The 26,534-nt window shown below is 37.0% G+C and overlaps 1 non-coding gene and 1 pseudogene across 1 annotated transcript; one reads left to right on the top strand and one right to left on the bottom strand.

Moving 5' to 3' along the window:
* Positions 1-714: 714 nt before the first annotated feature.
* Positions 715-2,075, bottom strand: LOC127202404 (elongation factor 1-alpha 1-like; annotated as a pseudogene).
* A 5,450-nt stretch (positions 2,076-7,525) lies between these two features.
* On the top strand, positions 7,526-7,651 carry LOC127202461 (small nucleolar RNA SNORA17). Its single transcript, XR_007832337.1, has one exon. It is a non-coding gene; the product is annotated as a small nucleolar RNA SNORA17 (small nucleolar RNA).
* Positions 7,652-26,534: the final 18,883 nt, after the last annotated feature.

Genomic DNA, 26,534 nt, shown 5'->3' with positions numbered 1-26,534 from the left:
TATTTAACTTTCAACTGATTAAATAAAACATTCTAATTACACTTCTAATTATATTACATGTGAAGAGTATTTTTGAAAATTAAAATGAATGAGGTAAGCAATGTTTTTACTCTACTACTTCAGTTTTATTAGATGCTCATTACTCTGCTTGTCCTCTTCCTATCAGAGTGAAATAGGCAAGTTTTCTGACAGCAATGCTATTTCAAAATATTTGGAAATTTTAATGATTTTGCCAAGATAATTAAATTTTTTCATTAAACTTGTTTTAATGGGTCTCAAATTTTTGTGACAGATTTTTGGTTAAGTTGTTTCCATTAACAAAGTAGAGACGATACCCTATGAGCATATACAGGGGGAGGAGGTTCCCCCTCAGTCACAGTCATAGGGGAGGGGAGTAAGGGGAAAATGGGAGGGAGGGAGAAATGGGAGGATACAAGGGATGGGATAACAATTGAGATGTTGTATGAATAAATTAATAAAATATATTTTAAAGAGTACTGATTTTGAAAACTAATAATTAAAAACTACCACACCCCCCAAAAAAAAAATAGTCGGTAGTCCATAAAACATTTTCCTTTCCCTCTGAAGGTTTTACAATTCATTATCATTAACTAATTTTTACTAATAAGTTAAATGGCCAATTGAGACAATCAATTCTAAAACTGTCCTTCCTCAACTAATTTAGCCTGGCATGGCAAGTATTAGGGATAATATTCATTCAGCCTTCTGAGCTTTTTGAGAAGACTTGGTGACTTTGCAAGCTCCAGTAGCCTTCTTGTCTACAGCTTTCATGACACCCACAGCAACTGTCTGCCTCATGTCATGAACAGCAAAACAACCCAGTGGAGGAGGGTCAGAGAAGCTCTCAACACACCTGGGCTTGCCAGGAACCGTATCAACAATGGCTCCATCACCAGACTTCAAGAATTTAGTGCCATCTTCCAGCTTCTTGCCAGAACGAAGATCAATCTTTTCTATAAGCTCAGCAAACTTGCATGCTATATGAGCTGTGTGGAAACCCAGTACAGGAGCGTAGCCAGCACTAGTTTGACCCAGATGCTTCAGGATAATTCACCTGAGCAGTGAAGCCAGCTGCTTCCATTGATGGGTCATTTTTGATGTCACCAGCAACATTGCCATGTCTAACATCTTTGACAGACACTTTCTTTACATTGAAGCCCACATTGTCCCATGAAGAGCTTCACTCAGCACTTCATGGTACATTTCAACAGACTTGGCTTTTGTTGTGACACTGACTGGAGCAAAGGTAACCACCACCATGCCGTGTTTAAGAACACCAATCTCCATTTAGCCCACAAGGACAGTGCCAATCCATCAATTTTGTAGACATTCTGGAGGGGCAGTCACAGGGGCTTGTCAATTGGATGACAAGCTTCCAGCAGTGTGGTGCCACTGGTGCTGCCATCTATGCGGGTGACTTTCCATCACTTGAACCAAGGCATATTGGCACTTGGCTCCAGCATGTTGTCACCATTACAAGAAATTGACACAAATGCTACTGTGTCAGGATTGTAGCCAATTTTTTAAATGTAGGTGTTGACTTCCTTAACGATTTCCTCATATGTCTTCTGGCTGTAGGGTAGCTCAGTGCAATCCATTTTGTTGACACCAACAATTAGCTGTTTTATATCCAGGGTGTAATCCAGAAGAGCATGCTCATGGGTCTGCAGGTTTTGGAGATACTAGTTTCAAATTCATCAACACCAGCAGCAACAATCAGGACATCTCAGTCAGCCTGGGATGTGCTTGTAATCATGTTTTTGATGAAGTCTCTGAGTCCTGGGGCATCAATCAATGATAGTCACACAGTATTTGCTGGTCTCAAATTTCCACAGGGAGATATCAATAGTGATACCACGCTCATGCTCAGCCTTCAGTTTGCCCAAGACCCAGGCATACTTGAAGGAGCCTATGAATCTCAGCTGCCTCCTTTCAAACTTTTTGGTGGTTCACTTATCGATTCCACCACATTTGTAGATCAGGTGGCCGGTTGTGGTGGACTTGCCAGAATTCACGTGCCGAGTGATGTTGATTTGAAACTTTTTCTTTCCCATTTTGTCTTTGAATTAAGAGGTGGTTTTCACAACTCTGTTCTGATGGCAAACTCGTTTTGAAAAAGCAATAATTTTAAGTTTATATGGTGTAAAATTTTGACACAAAATGGTGTTCTTAAATACTCTCAGTCATTGAAGAATTCCTTTTATATTACTTCTTATTAAATTTTCCATTCACAATCATCGTTAGTTTTATTAAGAACATATTTCAGATTTTACTTATACTCAGATTTGGAACATGCATGCATATATAAATGTAGTTTTAAAGAGGTTAGTATATATAAAGCTTTCTAGAATTGGCTTTTTGATATTTATTAGACATCACAGTCATTATTCTGTACCAGAATTTGTGATTTTCTGATACTTTCTGTGAATTTGTTCATTTGCTGTTTCTTCGCTGACAAAAGTCATTTGTGTTATAGTGGAAATAATGATGAGCACTGAGAACAGAGAACAGAATTATGCACTTTGCAAGCACATAAAGCAAAAAAGAACACTTATGCTGACCCATTCCCTAGCTGCTGCTGATCTTGGTGGCTGGTATTATTCCTCATCCTCATGCTCACAGAATGCGAAGAAGAGTCCTTTTCCCTATGCTGTCCTCTCCTGGCTGGCTAGCGTCTGATGATGTTTAATCAAGTCAATAAAAGGACAACTAGACCACTCCCATTCATTACCATTGTGAACAAATTCAAAGTCTCTATTGTACCAACTTTGGTTCATGAGTACATCATCTGCTCTCCCTAGAATAGGGTATCTTTTAAAAGTAATTAATTTGTTTGGCAAGTTCATACATATATAATTTTTTCTAATACCATCTTTTTCTCTCTTCTTCTTCTTCTTCTTCTTCTTCTTCTTCTTCTTCTTCTTCTTCTTCTTCTTCTTCTTCCTCTTCTTCTTTTTCCTCTACTTTCTCCTGTGGAAGCCCTTCTTCCCAAGTTCCCTTCTACTTTCACATCTTCTCTGTGTTTGTGACCCAATGAGTTTAAGTCTCAGCACAAATAAAACATAGGGGACCCATTTCTTCAAAATTAAAATTTTATAAGCTCCAAGCAATAGCCAAAGACACACACTTATGTAGCTTTCCCTGCTCATAGTCCAAAATCCTCAGGGCATTTACCACAGACATTCTAATTCTCCGAAAAAAAAAATCATAAAAAGGCGTGCCATTATGGCTTCTATTTCTCATTCTTGCATCTTCAAATACTTCTCTTCTTCACTGGACACACTGGTTATTTTACTTGTCAGGGAGAGAATAACAGACAAGAAACAATTTTAAAGAGGATGTATTTATATTGGTCACCATCTGAAGGGTTATAGTCTATTATGAAGTATTCCAGGAATGCAGGAGCTGGTTACATTGGTCCTACAGTCAGAAGAAGATTATACACAGGAAGTGAATCTGGGCAAACGGCATCCACTGGAGAGCAGCTGTACTTCCTAAGAGTTCCACAGTCTTCTAGCACAGTGCCACCAGCTGGTGAACTAAATGTTCAAGACAGGAGGGCGTTCAGATTCAAAGTGGAATTCTGTGTTATCCTCACGTGCAACTAAAGAAGCTGTTCTTTCTCGTATTTTAACAACATATTAAATCTTCCCGGAGTCTTTTATTATATTTAGTTCTATAGCCCCAACTCTCTTAAATTAAATTATTCTTTCTTCCTTCTATCTACAAAATAGATATTTCTAAGGCTACAAATTTTGTCAGAGTTGACAATTCTAAGCCCTATCTTCATTTTTTTTTAAGTTGAACAGTAATTAGTAGACTTGCTCAACCTGAATTTGATAAACTTTCTTTTTCTTTTTTCCAGGATCTTTCTCGAAGTTATCAGTTCTTGTTTTTAGATTCTTTTCATGGTTCTTCAAAATGTCGTTTCCTGAACATTTGAGTGCCTTAGGCTCCATCTTAGATTTCTTTTATATATACTTCTTTCCCTCAGTGAACATCCAATTTCATGAATGAGGAAACTTTGATAATAAAAAAAGTCACTAACTTAAATCTCCAACCAGGACCTCTTTTTTGAATTTTTATTGTCACGATTAATTAACTTACTAGAGTCTGAAGGGTTTTTTTCATAATGATATCTGTATTTTTTCAATTCATAGAAATCTTTGTTAATGTCATTCTTATTATCATCTGATTTCCTAATATCATTGATCAAAATCACAAATAAAACATTAAATAAATGTCAAGGTGGAGACTGCTGGTATCACCAAGTACCTAACCTAAAAGGGAAAACTTTTAGACATTCTCAGGTGAATTATCTTATATTTATGATAGGAACTGCTGACTTTTACAAGCAATAAAAATTAAACAATTAAACCTAAGTGAAGTATTTTTAAAATGCAAAGTGTTATATATAATGACTAAAGTAAAATGCGATTAGCTAGACACGGTCCCAGTAATTTGTTGGGACCTAACAGAAGAGGAAACCAGAAAAACTGCTGGTAAAAAAATTGTATGTTGTGAGAGATGGAAGTCAATTAAGACTTATAAAATAATAATAATAATAATAATAATAATAATAATAATAATAATAATAATAATAATACAATCCCTGGCCACATACAGCCTGGTTGGCAAGTTAAGGTGCTGAGTCCAAGGATGAATTTTTTGGAGAGAAGGGGAGCCCTTCTTCCCCCAATGTTACAGCTTAGAATAAAGCAGCCACCCTTAGGCAAACTTTGGTGAAATAGATGGTGTGTGCTTTAGTTACAAACCTTGGGTGTGAACGCGCTCCTTGGCTGGGACTAGGATGCTGGTGATGCTATATTTACATGGGGAAAATAATTGTCAAACTTATGTGACTGACCTCCTGTCACCACTTTGCAGTTGTGTCATCTGCTTCTGAGAGAGGCACAGGAACAAGAAGAGAGCTCTGTCCCACACCTCCCATCCTCAGGATGAGATTTTCTATCTCAAGTTTGAGATTTCCCTGGGGTTTGAACATGCTGCATCTCACTAGTTCTGTGCCAATCCCTCTAGAGGCGTGGTCCACAAGCCCCACAACTAAGTAATAATTAAATGACAGGAGGAGGAAGGTCACACTGTTTCTCATAAAGTGTACATTGATTTTAAGTTGAATTAACTCTTTATTCCGCCTTTGAGATTTTAAAAAACAAACAGAGAACAAAGCAGTTGTTATAAAGAGTAAACAGTGGCTATTCCCAAAGGTCAGAGCCTAAAGTGTGAAAGAAACAAAGCTGATGAGCCAGGTTTTCTGTTTTAGGAGAGTAAAATCAATCAAGTATTACACTGAGTAGCCAGTTCTTCATGCTTCACTTATCCACAAGTCCACGCGGTAAAGTTCTTAGCTATTACATATTTACAGTTATATGTCCAATTACCCCTATATTAACAGGCTCTTGGAATTGTGAGGTCTCTAGTGAGCAGTTACTTTTTAGATGAAAAGTCTTGTCTCCTTTTGAAATCTTTAACTATAATACAACATGCTATGCCACCTGTTTTACTGGACAGTTATTTGCTGAGAAGTCCAACTAAACAGAAGATCCATAGAGAGATTGCCCTTTCTTTTTTATTTTATTTTATTTTATTTTATTATGCTTTTTTAACATGTACATTTATATTATTATACATGAATAAAATAAACTACATACAGCAGGAAGAACCAAGAGACAATCATGAGTTATATAAATATTACATTCAGAGTAATTTGGCTATTTGTATTTGTCAAACTTGAAGTAAAAATCTTTCCTATCTTGTTGGGTCTGGGTCTAAATTTCTGAATGAAAATCAATATCTATCATATCTCATCTCTATTAACTTTTTCATCTATCTTGATCTAAAAAGAACTTATTCCTTAACCAACTAAACTTGATTGTAAGACTAAGCTATCTATCTGGTCTTCAACCCCCATCAGAGAATTGAGAAGGAATAAAACTTAAATGCCTGGGTGAACCAGTAGTGTAGGTTAGCAGCTTTCAAAATAAAAAACTGACCAACATAGTTTGCTGCCTGAACAGTCACCCAATACTCTTTATAACCTTGGACCATCATCTTCAGCCTCCTAGCCCAATATCTCTGCCAGACATATTCTAGAGGCAGGAACTATTGAGGACTTGCTTACCCTGTCTTGGCAGAGTTTGGCCATCAATTCTGCCTACATCTAAGCTTGCCCATTTTTAAGCAGAATTCTGTGGCAGAAATGAGGACATTTTGCCCTGTGGCTGGTTTGCTACATTTAAGCCACTCCCTTAGGAGGTTCTTTGATGCTCATCTTCTTCTTTGAGGTAGGCTGAGTGTTGCCAGGAGTTAACTTGTCTTGTTGTCAAGATTGCCTTTCTAAAGGAACTATCTTTAGATAAGTTCAGGCAGAATTTCTCTCTAGAACTATACAAAAAATTTGCTTTTACTGAATTGTGATAAGATGTTTTAGAAATACAAAATCAATTTGTTTCAATGCAACCCATTGGTTAGCATAACCAGTAGTGTACCCAAGGACCTGAGTAGATTTTGGTTCATGTTTTATCTGGGGAAAGTTGATGTCAGTGCTTTCAAAGGGCTAAATTGAAGTTCGGAAAGTAGTATGTTTAAATTGCTTGGATAGATTTGAATTTCAACAAGTTTATCTGACTTATATCTCTTTAGTGACTTTAGGTTGAAACAAAACATAACAAGAGGGGATAGGAAAAGTTGAAGGGTGGAAAAGAGGGACCACTGAGGAATTCAACTTCAAGTAAATAATATATTTTAAAAAGAGACAGAGTATGTCTTCCAGAACCTTTTGACATGTAGATTAGAAAATGTCTGTGGGAGAGTTAGGTTTTGTAAGTTGGAGTAGTGTCTATGCACAAAACCTGTATGTATATATATAAATATATGATATAATATTGTCTAAAATTTACACAGTAGTGTTTGTGTCTAAACAAAGATACTTTGAAAAGTAACACATATTTTTACAAAACAACTTTGATAAATAGCCAACTAATGACAAGTGAATAATACGCAAGACAGGAAGTACTTACGACTCAGTGTAGAAATAAAAATGAGTAAAAAGCAAAAATTACAGGTCTCCTTAATTTTATATTTCATCTATGACTTCTGAATATCTTTTAAATTTAATATCTACATAAAAACACATCAAAGGACAAAAGATATTTGAGACAAAGTTGCATGCTTTTATTTCAGAAAAATGGGCGTTGATATCTTAAAAAGATTAGGAAGCATCGCCTGGCCCTATGCTCCACAAATAATATTTTGGGTCATCATCTTATTAATACAGGTTTCTCATGTTAAAGGCAGGTGATCCTCGAGTGTATGTCTAGTGACATAGAGTAGGTCTATCTTTGTTTTTTCGTTTTCATGCCATCTGTTCACCTTTCCTTTACATAGATTTATAAAACAAAAATATATTCCTACCCAGTTGTCATTGAATAGATCCACTAAACACTCTAGTATTTGCCATGAGTTATTTAAGATGGCAAAAACCTCTGCCCCTAGAAAGCAAGTGTGGCTACTGTGTCGCATGTGTCGGTAGGTGGCAGAAAGGAGAGAAGCTATGTCAATATTTAGTGGTCTGACTTGTGTAAGACTGAATCACTAGTAGCCTGACATTCCCTCAAAAAAGCAAGCCCAGACTAGTGTTGTGGGTCCTGGTCAGGGTGCTAATCTAGGGGTGTAGGATTGGTGGATTGGTGGATTGGTGGTCGTCTCAGGCTAGCTCCCTGTCTGGGCTCCCTGGTCCTGGACTGGTGAACATCTCTGACTAGAAGAGCCCCGCCCTGGACCTCAGGCCACAGGCAGGAGTGAACTAGAGACGGATGATCCTCTTAAGGGGCCACTCAGGGGGGCTGGCTTAGGAACAAGGCCAGACTAGTGTCATTGGGTCTGGTCAGGGAGCTAGCTTAAGATGATCACCAGTCTGGAACTGAGCGGGCCCGGAAGTTGTGGTCGGGTACCATGCCTGAGATGACCCCTGCCGGATGTCATAATGCACTGCCAGCGCATAACACTCCTGAGACCACTCCCGAAACAACACCAGACACTCAGAGACCACCGGAGCCACTAAGAGGAACAAGTGCAAATAAGTAGTGGAGAAAAGAAAGAAAGAGAAACAGAAGGGAAGGATGTGGGCACGATGAAGAGAGGTAGAACTGGAGAATGAAGCGTAGTGAGGCACAGCCTAATACGGGTAGCCAGAGATGTCACCTGGGATCATTCTGGGGTCCAGGCCTGTGCTGCAACCTGGGGCCAGACCTGAGTCTCACATCAAAGGCCAAGCAGATGTCCCTGGTGTGGTCTGCCACCTGGGGAGTTGTTGATGTCTGAGGCCCTATCCCTCCCCTTAGCATCATGGTAGAGCTGGCTCTTGGGGCATGAGAGTAGGAGAGCTGACCCTGCCCCTACCAGATGAAGAAATCCAATCCGGGGAGCACCCCACACAGGTGATCTGCCCCAGGATAAGAGTGTGGGGAGAGCTGGCCCTAACCCTTGGCTCCCATTGTCTTACTCCTCACTACCTGCAGCTGGTGGGGAACCTGGACCTCAGGTATGAGAGCAGGAAGGCTGGCCCTTCCCACTCCAGTTGCTGCACTTGAGAGAGCCGTCCCTGAACCTTTCCTGGGCCGCCATAGATGTGGGGGTTGCTGGTGAGCTGGCTTCAAAAGGGTGAGAGCAAGAGAGCCGAAGGACTGACCAGATCAGTTGCTTCTCAGGCCCAGATCTAGTGGTTTGAATTGGCCCATCCCAGGATCTATACAATTGATAAACTGCTGGAAGACATGAAGCAGCTGGTCCTAAAGATCCAAAATTATGGGCTGTGCAAGACACAGGACAACAACATCCAAGAAGAGTCTCAGTGAGAGGCCAGGAATGATGGAATAGCAGAACGCAGAAGTCTAGTACCAGACCAAAGAGTAATAGCAGTGAAGGTTTGTAAGAAAAATAGTATGGAGAAAAGGATATACTGTGAGACACACTGATACACTGTGCCCTCCACAATGAGGTTTTTTTTTTTATCTTGTTGGGGTGAGGGATAGCACTGGTCTCAGGTGAGTATGAGAGGAGGGGAAGATGAGTGGGATTGGGGTGCGTGATGTAGAATCCACAGAGTCCATAAGAAGTTTTTAAAAATGGCAAAAAAATCAAATCCTTAAGTTTGTGGCACATACTTTTATGTATGCAAGGATGTTTAAAGAGCATATATTCTTTCTGAACATTATATGAACCACTAGAAAAATCCCCAGCTTGTTTATAAGGTGAGAAATGGGGAATGTATGCTGGCACAGTGTTCTGCAAAGAGAAACAATGTATTGAGAGGAGATAAAGGATCCCAAATGAGAAAAACAAGTTACTTAGGAATCTCTATATAAAACCACAGGAAGAGAGATAGTTTTAAAGTACAACAATAGGAAAAGATGACTTTGAATCTTAAGGACTATAGGCTAGAAACTACAACACAGACTGAGTGAAAAAATATGTTTAGTCAGAGTTCCAGCTGTGATTTTATTGTTTAGAATTTGCTTTTCTCTTCGGGCTGGTGGAGCAGCCTTTAATACCAGCACTTAGGAAGCAGAGGCGGAGGTAAGTTTGACGCCAGCCTGGTCTACAATGTGATTCCAGGACAGCCAGGACTACACAGATAAACTCTGTCTTGAAAAACCAACAAAACACAAACACACACACACACACACACACACACACACACACACACACACACACAGAAGAATTTGCTTTTCTCAAGTTGTTGCCTTATAGCTTTGAAGAACATACAAATGTTGAGTAAATCCACCATTTCTTTAGAAATTGTTTTATAGTAACAAGAATATTCCAATTGTAGAGTACTGTGGTTCAAATCAAGAGGGAAGTGGTGTATATTTACTTTGGCATTTGGAATTTTTTTTTTTTTTATTACGCATGAACCAAGGATTGAGAGGCAGAAGCTCATGAAATTGTTGTTTCTGAACTACTTTTAATGACTGAGTCAAAATCCGTCTGCTTAGGAGAAGCCATATGGAAAAGAGGAAAGACAAGTTCTGACCTCTCCATGGAAATCTGTTCTTGTGTTCTGAAGAATCACGTCTTGGGCTGTGCTATAGTATGATTAAAGTGTGTATTCATACACCATGGCTAGAAGAAAAATTATTTATCCTTTGATCCCAACTATATTAAGTTGAGGTAATAGTGGACATTTCTTGTGTTATATTGTGGCTATTCATGGTTGTCCACCTGTTTGCATGTGTAATCAGCAGATAAAGCTCAAGCCACTGGCCATTCTTTCAAAGGATATTCTTGATCATGTTATTTGAAGCAAAAAGAACCACTCTAGAGATGGGTGTAACCTTCTGGTGGCAAGCTCAGCTATGCTATTTCTTGCCTGTTCAATCAGATATATTCAAGCTACTTCTTGAAGAATTCAACTCAGCTTAAAAGTCAACACATTTCAGGAACCACCCCCCCACCATGGCCTTTGGTGCCAGGTTGGGGCTGCTGAGACAGACTTCATTCACAGACTTAGCAACTATGTCATTGTTGGAGTAGCTGTCCTGCATCCTGTAAGACAGTATAATAAACCCTTGGTGTGTGGTGTGTGTGTGTGTGTGTGTGTGTGTGTGTGTGTGTGTGTGTGTGTGAGAGAGAGAGAGAGAGAGAGAGAGAGAGGAGAGAGAGAGGAGGAGGAGAGAGAGGTGAAAGAGAGAGAGAGAGAGAATCAGTTTTGTCCCTTGAAAGACAACTGACTAATGAATATAATAAGATCTACAGGTCTATCGGGGCCAGGAGAGATGCCTTAACTATGTTTTCAGTTGCTGCCCCGAAAAATAAAATCTTCCTTTAATTTTTTGCACTTATAAATGCTACACATTTACTCAGTAAATCAAATTTTGTTCATTCCTGAAAGTAAACAATTTTCTAGTATTTCTATGGGTATGCAGTAAAAGAACAAAACAATATATAACTCACTGAAAGCTATAAAATTGCCAATTTGAATTTTATTCAGTATAACCCCCTGCCTAGGTTCATTCTTTGTTTTCTACCTGGCCATATGGAAAATTCAGCATTTTTATTTGTGAGTTCTTACTTCTGAACTGAATTCTTCTCACAGATACATAACTAAATATTATAGCATTGCTTTCTACCCTTGTAATTCACAGACTGCCGTAGCACTCTACAACTAAGGCAAACTCTCCCAAACTCTCATTTAGTGGAAGCCGCCTTGTCCAGTTACTTTTACTGTCCTTTCCAGGAGTAATATTGACTATTTATTGTAAGATCATTGCCTTGAATTCATCTAACCATACAATTTATTTAAAATTCTGTTCATTGTCTAGCCTCCTTTCAAATTTTATACCTTCTATCTCATATTTATGAATGTAACTTAATAGTAATTCAGCACAGCCTTTCAAGCAGTATGTTCTGAGGGAATCACATTGAACAGAGTCACTTAGTTCTATTCTCTTTTTTTTTTTTTTATCACAATTTTTTTTATTAATTTATTCTTGTTACATCTCAATGTTTATCCCATCCCTTGTATCCTCCCATTCCTCCCCCCCCCATTTTCCCATTATTCCCCTCCCCTATGACTGTTCCTGAGGGGGATTACGTCCCCCTATATATTCTCATAGGGTATCAAGTCTCTTTTTGGCTACTTGCTGTCCTTCCTCTGAGTGCCACCAGGTCTCCCCCTCCAGGGGACATGGTCAAATGTGAGGCACCAGAGTATGTGAGAAAGTCGTATCACACTCTCCACTCAACTGTGGAGAATATTCTGACCATTGGCTAGATCTGGGAAGGGGTTTAAAGTTTACCTCCTGTATTGTCTTTGGCTGGTGCCTTAGTTTGAGCGGGACCCCTGGGCCCAAATCTGCCTATCATATTGTTCTACTTGTAGATTTCTAGGACCCTCTGGATCCTTTTATTTTGCTGTTCTCCCATGCGTCTCTCATTTAGAGTCCCAATAGGATGCCTTCCCCTCTGTCCCAGTTTCCTGGTAAGTGAAGGCTTTCGTGGGACATGCCCCTTGGGCTAGTATGCAGATATAAGTGAGTATATACCATTTGATTCTTTCTGCTTCTGGGTTAACTCACTCATTATGATCATTTCTAGCTCAATCCATTTATCCACAAATTTCGGGAATTCCTTGTTTTTAATAGCTGAGTAGTATTCCATAGTGTATATGTACCACAGTTTCTTTATCCACTCTTCTACTGAGGGACACTTAGGCTGTTTCCATGTTCTGGCTATTATGAATAAGGCTGCTATGAACATGGTTGAGCAAATTTTCTTGTTGTGTGCTGGAGCATCTTCTGGGTATATTCCAAGCTTGTGACATACTGTAATATTTCCTCAGTGTGTCATGCTGTGCTTTCCTTAGGAAGGACTGTAGTAGTGTTGTAGACTCCTTTTTTTCTCATGATGTCTACCTCATTACATCTCACCCAAAGAAATGTGTTTCATTTTTTTTTTTTTGCTGCTATTGGGTCTAAAAATTTGGAAATATGTCTTTGTGTCTACATAAACAGTGAAATTCTTCAAAAATAAGGTGAACTACATTGTTTCTTGAAACTGTAGTAAAACTACTTGCTGATTTTTTAGAATAAACTACAAATATTAAATTTTAGTGGTTAATCTTAAGTTACATATTCCATGGTACTTATTTATAATGTGTGTCTATATGTATGCATCTGGGTGTGAGGAAATGCATTCTTCAATGCATAGAGGCCAGAGAACAACTATAAAATTCAGCCTTCTTACTTCTACAAAGTGAGTCCCAGGGATACATCTCAGGAAGTCATGGTAAGGAAAGCATATAGCTCCACTGAGCCAAGTCACCTTGTGTCATGATGGTTTTAATCTTGAAAGTCAACTCGGAAGGATTCCACTCGCCAACAGACACACCAATGTCTGAGAACACATTCTTAAGAGGGTTTATTGAAGTAGAAATTCTCATCCTAAAAGTGGGTGCCCAGAGTCCCATAATAGATCAAAAGTTTAAAGCAAGCTGAACAATGGTGCTCCACTCTAGGTCCTAAATGGGAAAGGAATGTGAACAGCTGCTTCTTCTCCCATCATGTCTTCTCCACTATGGTGGGCTGTGTACGCAGTGTATCAGCCAATTAAAAAAAAAAAAAAAAAAAAAAAAAGCTTTCCTGCCTTCTGTAGGATTGGTCAGGTTTTTTATCCCAACAAGCCGAAAATTGACTAACATACCTATAACTTCACTTGAGTTCAAGGTGACTCTTCTGCTAATATTGGGCTTTGTGGACACTGCTTCCTCTGGAACACGAGGAATGTAAGTGTGAAGATAAAAATGGCTCATAACGTTTTATGGGATCTATTTCTTCCTAATTTGAACATTTTGAAACCATGGCTCTGGTTGAATATTTAAAAAAAACAACATTTAAAAAAGAAAGGATATAATTAAAAACTCACAGGGGTATCCTTGGCAGGAAGGCAACACCACTGATTTCCTAGAATTGACTGCATGGCTCATACTGTTATCTTTTGCTGATATGTAAATGTCTGAGCTGGTCCTTACAATGGCTTTTGATGTCAATAAATTATTATAAATTAAAAATAATAGAACTGATAAAATAGCTGTTGTTACATGCATATTAGAAAATTGTGAAAATCTACCATACTTATGTAAAGATAGTGAGTCCTATATATAATGATGTCTGAGACACTTTCTGAAAAGTTTCATAGACCTAGTGACGTATAAGTTCTGTAATTTATAATTAATTGATAATTTTATCTTAAAACTTAAAAATTAAAATGTCTATATAAAAGTACTCTAATGTTATTTCGTCTTTAAATGGCTGTAGGCAACAGCTTAAGTCTAAGGACTAGAACATCGTAAAGAGCCACCTGGAATTTTGCAATGGATATATTACACAGTTATAACAGTTAAGAGAAATCTCAAAACTCTCATGTCTGCCTTTTATAAATTACTTTTGTCTAGAGTCCCGTTATAATGTGTGTGTCTGTGTACATGCCTATGTGCATGCATAAATGAATGTGTGCTTGAGTGTGTCTGTGCATGCATGTGTGTATGAGCGTGTAGGTCTGTATGTTCATGCATGTGGTTGTGTATTCTTGTGTATGGGTCTGGTCCCATACATGCTGTGGTGTTCAGGGAGTTCAGAAGCCAACCTGTATGTGCTGAAGTGTTCACTGCTCTAAAGGCACTGAAACCCAGGAGAATGGAGCTGACAAATTAGGCAGGCAGACTAAAATCTCATCAACTTTATTCAGAGCATCACACAATTTATTCTATGACAGTTAAGAGGAGTCACAGGAATAAATTGCATGTGTTGGCTAGTTTTGCGTTAACTTGACACACAAATTTAGAGTTATATGAGAGGAAGGAACATCAATAGAGAAAATACCTCTGTAGTTTCTTCTATAAGGCATTTTCTTAATTAGTGATCGACGAGGAAAGGTCTGGCCCATTGTGGGTGGTGCTCCCTGGAATCCCTGGAATCCCTAGAATCCCTGGATGGTAGTCCTAGATTCTATCAGAAAGCAGGATGAACAAGCCCCTGATAGCAAGACAGTAAGCAGGACCCCTCTATGGCCACTGCGTCAGCTCCTGTATCTAGGTTCCTGCCCTGTTTGAATTACTATTCTACCTTCCTTAAATGATAAAGACTGCTGCTTTTTCATCATGGTGTTTTGTCTCAGCAATAGAAACCCAAACTAAGACAAGCACAAGCACAAATACAAGCCACACATGGCTGACAAGCCACACATGGTGAAAACCTCTTTCTGCATAGAAAGACATATATAAATATCAATAACCAGGTCTATGGAATTATCTAATATAAACCCACTAATATCTGCTACACCTGGGAGGAGCACAAAGGCATAATCCACGAGCAATTACAAGACTCTGAAGAAGCTGAGGTCACTAGACTCTTGTTTTCTTGGGGTTCATTTCTAACAAGCACTCAGAATTCTTCTCACATGACTCCGTTCTTGGACCATGTTCTAATACTGGCCCACTCCCTTCTCTTTGAATATATATATATATATATATATATATATATATATATATATATATATGATCTGGGGTCTGGAGTTAGGTCATCAGTATTACACGGCAAGTGCCTTTGCCAAATCATGTTTTCGTGGCAGTATATTTGTTAAGAATATCTCTGAGGCCTGCTCTATAAGAAAGAATTAATATCTCATACCGAAGATCCAGTCACACTATAGCTACACCCACTTAGACAATGACAAATAAATTGAATATGCAACAGGGTGGAAAAGAGTAGACTGACATCTAAAGCTAGTCCTATGATCTCTGTAAATACCATGGCATGTAAGGAATCATAATCATATAAATGAACACACACACACACTCAGGCACACACACACACACACTCAGGCACACACATACTCAGGCACACACAGTCAGAACACCCTATAACAGAATTCAAGAGAAACAAGAGACTGGGGAGTTAGAGGTCTCATTAAGCAAGCTACTGCTGTTGTTTCCCCAAAAGGACACCATAGGCTTGTCAAATCATCTTTTAAATAACTATATTTATAACTATAGATTGCTTTTGCTACCAAATTTGGTACACAACCCTCTTTTCAGTGGTCAACAATGACTATGACACATAAGTGCTCAAAGTAGTGAGAATACAGGACTGTCAAACACCTAGCCTAAGTGGAAAATCCGTATCACTTCCTGCAGTGTATATCAAAGAAAAGCAAGAAAAAAGATATAAAAAAAAAAATAGAATTGGGGTGAATGAGATGGCAGTGTGGAACACTGGTTTCCAACCACCACATGGCTATGGAGTTCTTGTGCTCAGAATGCCTGAACAATACCTACATAACATTGGAGCCATAAGTATCCTTAGATAGAAGCAGGAGAAGGTTCATGGAGTCCCAACCCTCTTTAATTAGGTGGTATTCATTTCATGGTCAGTGAAGGAGGAAGAAGCATTTTCTTTGATGGTCTAGTCATGGTGAGGTACACATGCACCAATAACCAGGCTCTTATCTATTCTACAATGAATCTATTCTACAATGGGTTAAAAACAATAAAACATGAATGTAGAATGTGTTAAATGGGTAGGCAAAAGGAATTAATGCGTGAAGTATGGAGTATGAGAGATGGTAACAGGTGGCTATGATATAAATATATTGTGGAAATGTATAAAATCCATTATTGTAAATTCACATATAACATTAATACAGTCTAATAAAACAGTAATATCTGTTTACATTACTTCTACTTAAAATATCCATTAATATAACATATGGGATAAGGCATTTTATATTTAGAAAACAGATTTCTGGTCATTTAACTTAAAATAGAAAGATTATCTTGGATTATGTAAGTGACCTTAATGCAATTATGTGAACTCCTAAAAGTAGAAGATTAAGGTAGAATAGTCAACAGTTATGGCTGAAAAGGAGACAGAAAAGTACAATTATGATAGGAACTCAAATTTGTTGAAGTATAGCATCTGTCCTTTAAACTCAAGAGCTATTAATTTATTTGAGAATAAGGAGTGTAGAATATTCAAAATGTAAAAGGTACCCAAATATTGTTTTTTTAAAAAGCAATCCTTCATCTGGAGAGATAGCTCAGTGGTTAAGAGCACCGGCTGATCTTCCAAAGATCCTAAGTTCAATTCTCAGCAACCACATAGTAGTTCACAATCATTACAGGATCTGATGCCTTCTTCTGAGGAACTAGTGTAGATACAGACATTACACCCATGTATATAAACTATATAAATAGATAAAACATTTATAGCAGTCCTGACAGGGATTGGAATCTGACACATTTGTGACCATGAGCTTTTTGTTGGTGATTTTCCCAAGAAAACTTTGTCTTCTGAATTAAAGTGCCAACCTTCAAATTTCCTGCTTTTAAGCTGAAGACAGAAAACTAAAGAGCCGCTGTGTAGGACACTTGAACTAGAATGAGAGTCAGAGTTCTCAGAAGTCTAAGTGACTGCTGTGCTGGAATTTTACTGACTCCAGAGGTTGTGACACAGGACAGTAAAGGTGCTTGGTGGAAATCTAAATGTCGTTCACTACTTCAGAAACTCAGGGTAGTCAAAAAGCCAAACAGGCCACGGGAAACTGTGCTGGCAGTTAGTTGCACTCACCTGCCTGTGTGCTGGGAGACCTGAGGACAAAGGTGCGAGAAGCAAGAGAAAAACTAGGTTAATGGACTTTTCTAGATGCTTTTCAATGGCATGGAAAGTTAAAGCACAAGGGAGGGGACCACACATAACCACACTTTGCTCCTACAATGGAACTAAGGTCAAATAGAAAGTAACAAGTAGAATGCTCTCCTGGTGCTCAGCTGCTTCACCAAACAAAGAGAGCCAGAGAAATATCAAACAGCTTATGTAACTGCACAGAAACATAGCTCTCTCCCAAACTAAATTTTAACCTCACTAAATGACAAAATTACTTAGTCTGTGAATATAAAAATTCTCAATAAGTGAAAGACTTTTTATTGATGCAACATGCAAATTGTGCATTTGTGTTAAAAATAAAAACATAATAACTAGGCAGTAATATTTGAATTCAGTGTCTATTTCAGCTTAGTTACAAAACATACCTTTCAACATGAAAAATTGAAACCAGATTTCGAGATTGTCTTACCAAATGAAACCAATACCCAGAGAGAAAGAATGATAGAATGAGTTCAAGGCTGATCACAGAGAAGATGAAGAATGGCCTAGGTCAGACTGCTTAGTAGCTATGTCTATGAGACATTTTCATAAGCTCTAGTAAGTATAGCAGGTTCCAACCCAACGTGAGCAATGCTATGCTCAGGCAGGTAAGCAAGGATTCTATTAGAACTTTAACTCAGAGTGCCAGTAAAAATTCCTCATTGGTTTCTGTTTCGTGATGCTTTCTCCAGGATCATGCCTTGGCTTCCATTATTGATGGACTGTAAGTTCAAGACTAAAATAAACTCTTTGCTTTGGGTCATGGTGTTTATCACTGCAACAGGAAGCAGCCTAGGGAAGTTAATATTCCACTGTTAAAAAGCTAAGATTGAAAATTCAAGGACTGAGGAGATAGTGGTCACTATTTGTCTGCGTTTGCAGATGATGTAGAAGTGGCAAGATATGCAAGTGCAGTTGGAGGTAAATAAGTGTAATAATATGCAAACTTACAGTAAGCTTCCCATGTCGATGTGGCAGGTTTCAGCAAGAAAATTTAGTACGCATGACATTTTCTGATCCAAGATTTTAGCATCAATGCATGCAAATAATAATTTTCTGGAATGAGGGAGCAAATGAAAGAAACAAAGCATATAATCATAGACTTCAGCACATCAAGATAAGACTGCAACATGTCAAGGAGTTAAAATTAATTATATAATGTAAATGGAATTATTCACACCTATTATCAAATAATAATAGGTAACTATTTTGAGACATTCCAATGTGTTAAAGTTTTGAAACAGAAAGGAAATATGCTGTATTGTTACAGATTATAATATACTTTATTGTAAAATTTCTATTAAATAAGGAACTGTCTTCTTTTTGAATTGTACATGACAAAATTTTCTATAGGAAGAAGAATCAATAGTCAAAAATATAAATACATACACACACACACACACACACACATGCACGCATACACAGGGCACACCACAACATATACCTGTATAAAATTTAAGGCTTATACATGAATCCTGAAAAACAATGATGAAAAATATGTTCATTTTTAAATAAGTATGTGATCCTGTTGTGCCCTTGTGTGTGTGTGTGTGTGTGTGTGTGTGTGTGTGTGTGTGTGTGTGTGTGTGTGTGTGTGTCCATGAGGAAGCAGAGGCCTCAGAAGCATTTCTGGTATCCTACTATACCTTCTTTAAACAGGATATCCTAGTAACGGGATAACTAGTAAACATGGTGCTTAGTTGAGCACAAGCAAGCCCAAGTGTCTCTCCTATTTTCATCCACACAGCACTGAGATTACAGGTACATATCATGTGCCATAGACTCTGACATAGGTGCTGGTATCTACATTCCACTTGTCACATTTATGTAGGAAGCATTACTTCACATAATTTGAGTCACTTTCTCATCCCAAGGAAAATATCCTATAAGAAATATTTGATATAGAGAAAGAAAGGTTGTGTATTTGGGTGGGCATGAAATGAGAATATAGGAGAAACTGGGGGAGGGAAGCCATAATCAGAATATATTGCATTAAAAGATGCTTTTTTTCAATAAGAAAAAAAATTGTTAAAAAAATAAAAAAATAAAAAAAATTGTTTGATCTTAAGTGAATTCTTAATGTGAAAGAAGTCATCCTATTTTCCATGTAGTTAACACAAGAAAGACAAAGTATCTGAGAGGAGACAGGACACATGCTGCAGCCTTTCCATGGCTTAGTACTTTTAAGAGCAAGAATGCAGCTTCTCAATGAAAAAGTGACTGAGGCAACACTTTAAAGGTCAATTCTGAATAAGAAAGAATGAAGAGAGATTGCCAGAAAGTGTGCACAAGTTCTCAGCCTATCTGGGTTCCAGAGTAGTGGTAACAGTGGTACGTGTGTATTGTATGTTTTTTTTTCTTTTCTTACTTCCAAAGATTTAACAGAATTCTAGTAGTAAAAATTATAATTGGAAATATATTCCATTTTACAGCAACCTCACACTCCTGAACACACCATTAAAAGAATGCCGATATCTGAAAATGCTTGCAAGTCATAAAGGAAGAGATACTCAGCCTAACATCTGTTCAAATCTTGACATAAAGGTACAAAAAATAGTGAAATGTAGAAATATAGGGCACATCATGACTCTGCATATGGATAATTCTCCTGGAACTGACTCTAAAGATATTGACATAGATGAAATTATGGATAAATATGTAAAATATATAATTTTGAAAAAATGGATTCTAAGAAAATATAACAGTAAAATAACAAAGAAAATCAAAAAAGTAATGGGTAAATTCATTTATAAAAACAAAGCCCATTTAAGTAGACAAAGCCTACAATGCATTTTACTGATTGATGACTGATTTGGTGTCACTCACTGTAGATTGTAGTGCCACCCAAGGGCTGGTGGTTCTGGAGGCTGTAAAAAAGCAAGCTGAATAGACCATAAGGAGGAAACCACTAAGAAACCACTCTATTGTCTGTACTTCAGTTCCTCCCTCCTGGTTCCCACCTTGAATTTCTTCCCTGACTTCCATTGATGATGGACTGCAGTGTGGAAAATACAAGAAATAAATTATTTTCTTCCCAAGTTGCTTTTGGACATGGTTTTCCATCACAACGATGAAAACTCTAAGATACATACCCAAAACAGAATGTTACCTTTTAAAAGTTTCACAAATTTATTGACAAAATTTGAGTTACAAAAAAAAAAAAAAAAAAAAAAGGTAGAATAGTGAATTCTGTACTGAAAAACTCTGAATTGCCTTACAAAGGAAAACATTTTATAGTAACTGGCTTCACATTATGGCTGCTTATATATTTATCCTAATATCGATGGACATTTTCAGCTCACAGGCCCTACCTCTCTTAGCAAAGAATGAAACTAGGTTCATTAATGGAAATGAATGTTGCACAGAAAATTAATGATTGACACAAAAATAATGACTGAAAGAAAAATGTAAATGTGAGTATAGAACAAAGAAGACACTAATAGAACATAGAAGGATGTAGCCTTTTAAATTTTATTTTTTAATTAAAAATTTTATTATTTTTCTTTTTTACATGTACATTTATATTATTACACATAAACACAATAAGCTACATACAGCAAGAAGAACCATGAAATAGTCAGGAATTATAAAAAATGTTACATTCATAGTGTTTTGGCTGCTTGCATTTGTCAACCTTGAAGAAAACATCTTTCCTACCTTGGTGTGTCAAAAATCCTAAATGTAAATCAATATCTATCATAGTTCACCTCTATCAACCTAAAATATCTATCTAAACCTAAAAACATCTTAACCCCTAAACAACTAAGCTTAATTGTAAAACTAAGCTACCTGTTCTTCATCCGCATCAGCTACTTGAGAAAGTATAAAACTAATTACTTGAGTAAGGAAGAAGAGCAAGTTAGCAGCTTCCAAAGTGAAAAAAAAAAAAAAAAAAAAAAAAAAAAAAAAAAGCACAATTTGCTGCTTGCACAGTCACCCCAAGCTATAATGTTGGAGCATCATCTTCAGCCTTCTGGCCCAGTATGTCTGACAGGTATTTCTGTGAGTCAGGAACTATGGAGGACTTGCTTACACTGTCTTGGCAGAGTTTGGTCATCCTGCATCCAAGTTTGCCCATTTTTAGGCAGAATTCCTGTTAGTGGCTGAAACAAGGATATTTTGTCCTGCGGTGGTTTGCCACATTTGAAGCCGTCTCCATGAGGATGTTCTTTGATCCTAGTCATCATCTTTGAGGCAGGCTGGGTGTTGTCAAGAGTTTTAAAATAACAAAAACATCTTTAAATGCCATATTGGTAGGTTTCTGTGGTTTTTATATTTCTACTCTAATATAAGGTATTGTACCCATACAATGCAACGATACAAGGTTTACTTCTAATACTGTGAAAGTGCTATTGCTGGCTGCTTAGGATAATTAAGTAATATGTTAATTGTTGTTCAATTCATGGTCATGTCAATTACTAGTCTATTTTTTAATCACAAGAATATACATCTTAGGTTTAACAGATAGATATGATTCTATACTTAGATAAGGCAAAGTAGTTAATATCTTCAAAACTTCAGTGACCTACAGAATATAGTATTTAAAGATGTTTTTGTTATCTTAAATTTTATTTTAAAAATTGTAATTACATTTTCTTCTTACCTTCCTTCCTCTAAACTCTACCATATTCCCTTCACTCTTCTCTAAACCCTAACAGATACCTTTCATTTCTGACTTCAAATTGATGAACTCTTTTATCATTGCTATTACATATATGTGTCTATGTACATACATATACATTTCTAAATATAATCAGCTTGGCCTGGATACTATTTGTATGTGTGTTTTAAAGGCTTATCTTTAATAGATGATTTACCATATTAACATCAACAGCAAAGGACTGGGCAGGGTTTATAACGTGGCAACTGAAGTGTATCTTGTACTACAGTGATTTGACTTTTAGCATATAGAACCCAAATCCCATTAAAGTGTATCTTTCCTGTCAATACAGTATTAAAAACACTTCTAAGTTGAACATCATAGAAATGGGTTGTAGAACAAAGCCAAGAAAATGATGTCATCTGAGTTAATATTTGGGGTCTGTGGTGGTAAATGTTTGTCAACTTAATAGGGTATAGAATCATTTTGCTCACAGTGGTTCTCAATCTTCATGATGCTGTGACTCTTTAACACAATTCCTTCTGCTCATATTCCTGTGTCAAAGCACCTGGCAAAAGCAACTTAGGCGAAGAAAACTTTATGTGACCTTGCAGTTTGAGGTCACATTATGCCAAGGAAAGCATGGTGGCAGGAGTGTGCCATGGCTGGTCACATCATGTCTGTAGGCAGGAAGGGAAGATTGATGAGACGAGTGTTAAGGTTCACATGCTCCTCTTCCTTCAGATCTGTCTACAGTTAGGGTGAGCATTCCCAACTCAGTCAACACAGTCTAGAATCTCACAAACACAAGCATTCAAGAGATAACTTCCTGAGTTTGTGGTTCTTAACCTGGGGGTTGCTACCACTTTGGGAGTCACCATATTAGCTATTCTGCACATCAGGTATCCACATTATGATTCAGAACAGTAGCAAAAATATAGTTATGAAATAGCAAGGAAAACAACAATGTTTGGGCTCAGAATGTTACCCTTGACAAAGTTGGAAACTGTAAAGCTTGCAACAACATAGATGTGCCTAGAAGACTTTATACTAGGTGAGATAATTAAAATAAAAATGCTAAATCCTGCAAAATCTCACTTATTTTTAGAGTGTATAAGAATTGACTTAATAAACACTAAAAATTGAAATGTGATTTCTGGAGAATAGCCCAAGAAAAATGGAGAAAAAAATGCACCAAGCATTGTTAACTTCTACTCATAAAGGAAATGTGTTCTAAAAATCTAGATAGGATGGTGATCATGACCAATACTAATATATGTAATAAAAGCTGGTAAGTTCACTAAGGAAGATAATCTTGTTTACATCTTAGTATACACACCAAAATGTTATCTAGGAATCTATATATGGTGATACATGAGCAATTAACTTGATTGTGTTAAACATTATTATATAATGCTATATACACATTCAAAATGTATACTACAAATAAGTGCAATTCTATTGTTTATTATGCTTTCTTATTATGAGAAAAAAGACAAAATGGAATAAAGTGGACAGTTGGCCTAGTGGCTGAGGGTATCTGCTGCCATGCCTTTTAGGGGACTTGGTAAATATAGCAGCTGGCACAGAACCAATTCAGGTGAGGTTAATGTAGCCAGGGGGCAGCTCAAACTTCATGTGGGTCCCCTAATAAGGGGGCAGGGGCTGTCTCTGACATGGACTCTGTCGCTTGCTTTTTGAACACTTCCCCCTGGCATGGCTGCTTTGCCAGGCCACAGAGGAAGAGGACATATTCAGTTCTCATATGACTTGATGAACTGAGATGAATAAGAAGTGGGGCTCCCCTTCTCTTAAGAATAGAGGAGAGGAGAGGAGAGGAGAGGAGAGGAGAGGAGAGGAGATGAGAGGGAGGGTTAGCCCATGAGGAGAGGATGGAGAGGGCCATGGTCAGGATGTAAAATGAATGAATAAGTAAAATTTAAAAATAAAATTCAAATCAGCACAACTTTAACCAGTGCTGGGTCAAAAACATTTGGAGTCTAACCAATCAGTTTATTTTTCTTACAAATTTAAACACAGTAAAACTTTAAAAAGAAGTTCCCAAATGACATTGTCACAACAAAACTTTAGGCATGGCTAGATAGAAACTCCCCTGTAAAGTACATCTTTACAACAAAATGTCAATGATATTCACCACAAGAATGGGTTCTATTGACAGAGAAACAGTATTCAGGATAAACACATAGGGAACAAGGGTTTCTAATAAGTATAGGAAGGAGTTCTATTGACTGAGATGATTGCTTAGGATTCTGAGGGATTTGATGAACTCGCGTTCCATAGAAGAGCAAAAGATCAGCAGGGTGTCAGACAACACTCACTCTAGACTTTTGACAAACAACTGTCATTGCCTTCCTTTGAATGGAAAACAATCTACTTGTTTAACAATTTTAGTTTCTCTAATTATTTTAAGCTGTGCCCTCTCCTACTACTGATATGAGTTGCATTCCTGAAACACCCATGGTAGAAGAAGAGAACGGATTCTAACAAATGCCATCCGAGTTCTAGGTATACACTGTAGCACATACACATATGCACACTCTCAGACACAAGTGCATAAACACATGCACATATATAAAATAAATACAAACATTTAAGAGTGAAGTAAGAACTATGAGAAAAACAGTCCAGGAACATTTACTTATGCTTATACCAATGCCTCAGGGAAGAGTGAGACAATAATATTTATTATCAATAATAACAAATTATTGTACAGGAGAATATGAGGTGAGAAGACTATAAAATGAGATTATTTTCCAGATTTGATTGATGTTGTCATCTAGGAAAAATTGAGTTTACAAACTTTGTATTTATTTCTCTGAGTTCAACTGAAATCTGAATATGTCCAATTTTTTTCAAAATGCATATTGCTTGTATCAAAAAAAGAAACAAAAGTATGGAGCATTTTCCTGTAAATTGTGCACACATCTTCAAGTAATGTATTTTTTGATATTTCTTAATCTTACCATTAGGAACAAAAATGACCAAGTAGCATTTTGTCAAAGGGAAATTATACTTTCCTTTCAATGGAAAATTTCACTTTCTGTTAGCAATTCAAGTAGTAAGTAATTTTATATTTCAGATATGTTACAACAAGGAAATAATACTTTAATTTTTAACATGACATTCAAGATTGTTTTATCAATACAGCCAATGTTCAATTCTATTTGACCTAGAAAAGCATAGTGGTTAAAGACTGCACCATTTATTGACAACAATGTAGAGCACGGCTTCATTTATTAGAGCGTATTTTGATGTGACACTTACTTCTAGCCACTCTCTGAAAACAATTGATTATATCATTTGACATGATATTCTTTACTCATTGTACTGTATTATGTGCTGCCGCACACAATAATTGCTCTTTTTTTTAAAGAATGACTTACATGTCACTTCCACATAATGGTGCTAATATTATTTCATATAATCACTGGTCATACTTACATCTTTCTTGAAAAAAATGTCTCTTCCATCTCTCAGTCATGTTCTCATCAGGTTCTTTTTGTTCCTGACATTGACTCATAAGGATTTGTTTACATCTTAGATATTGATTGGTGATTTAAATTTTGGTTTGCATTTTTTTGCAATATGTAGATTACCTCTGATTTTTGAAGACAAACGTTTTGCACAAACTAAATTAATATCCACTATCAGGTCTTACAGGAATTTGTTTGATCTACTTGCTATGTTTTGTTTGTTTGATTTCTCTGTGTGTGTGTGTATATTTGTCTGTGATATGTTGCATATGATATATTCTTTCTTCCTTTCTTTTCTTCCTTTTACACTCTTGATGTCTACATTTCCAGACACTACTTTATGAAGAAAAGAGTTTTCTATTGTAGTAGACTCTCATGATCATTCTGTAGCAAGCACTATTTAAGGCTAACTTATACTTTTTCTTTTAATCTCTTGCTAATCCTGTAATCAATATTCCCACTCGGAAGAGAAGAAACACACATCTAAATGTCAAAATTCTCGCCTAGCATGTTTAATAGATGTCTTACTCACTGTTCCTCCTTTATCTCCCGAAAAAGTCACTGACACTCAATAATTCTCTAACGTAGACATTATGAGCTAATGCCTCTAAATTTTTCAAGTCTAGCCTTGAAAATTTCAGTAAATCTTGGTTTCACAAACTTTTCTCCAAGTAACAGTCTAGCAATGTAGCAAGGCCATTAAGTCAGTGACAACTTGACATGATACAGGCATACAATTTTTGTTTTGATGTCCATGAAAAATAAGTAAAATTTTAAATTGATTTTGACATTGTATTTTTTCTATTTTTTCAGTTTCTCAACTAATCAGAATTTATCTCAAATGACTTAAATAAATGCAGTTTTGAAAAATGATGCATTGTGATGTATCGTGTAAGAGAGGAATACATAATAACAAAACAGTATCAGGAATATGCTCACTCCTTACTCAGGGAGAGGAAGGAGAATGGTTCCTTCTGCCAGAACTGATGCACTGGACTTCAACTGCATGCTCAAAGACTAACTTCACAGCCTTGGCTGGGGCTTTCGGGCTGTAAGCTTCAGCCATAATGTTAACTACATTAAACTTTAGGCATAAAAGAACTTTGTTTTCTACTTCCCGTCTATTTTTCTTTTCCTTTAACAGATTTGTATTTAATTGTTTTTAAGGGAAAAAAAATCTTAAAATTTACCACTTTACCA

Source organism: Acomys russatus, chromosome 18 (genome assembly GCF_903995435.1).
Source record: "Acomys russatus chromosome 18, mAcoRus1.1, whole genome shotgun sequence".
NCBI lineage: Eukaryota > Metazoa > Chordata > Mammalia > Rodentia > Muridae > Acomys > Acomys russatus.
The sequence above is the reverse complement of the archived record's forward strand: the minus strand, read 5'-3'. Positions and strand labels throughout refer to the sequence as shown.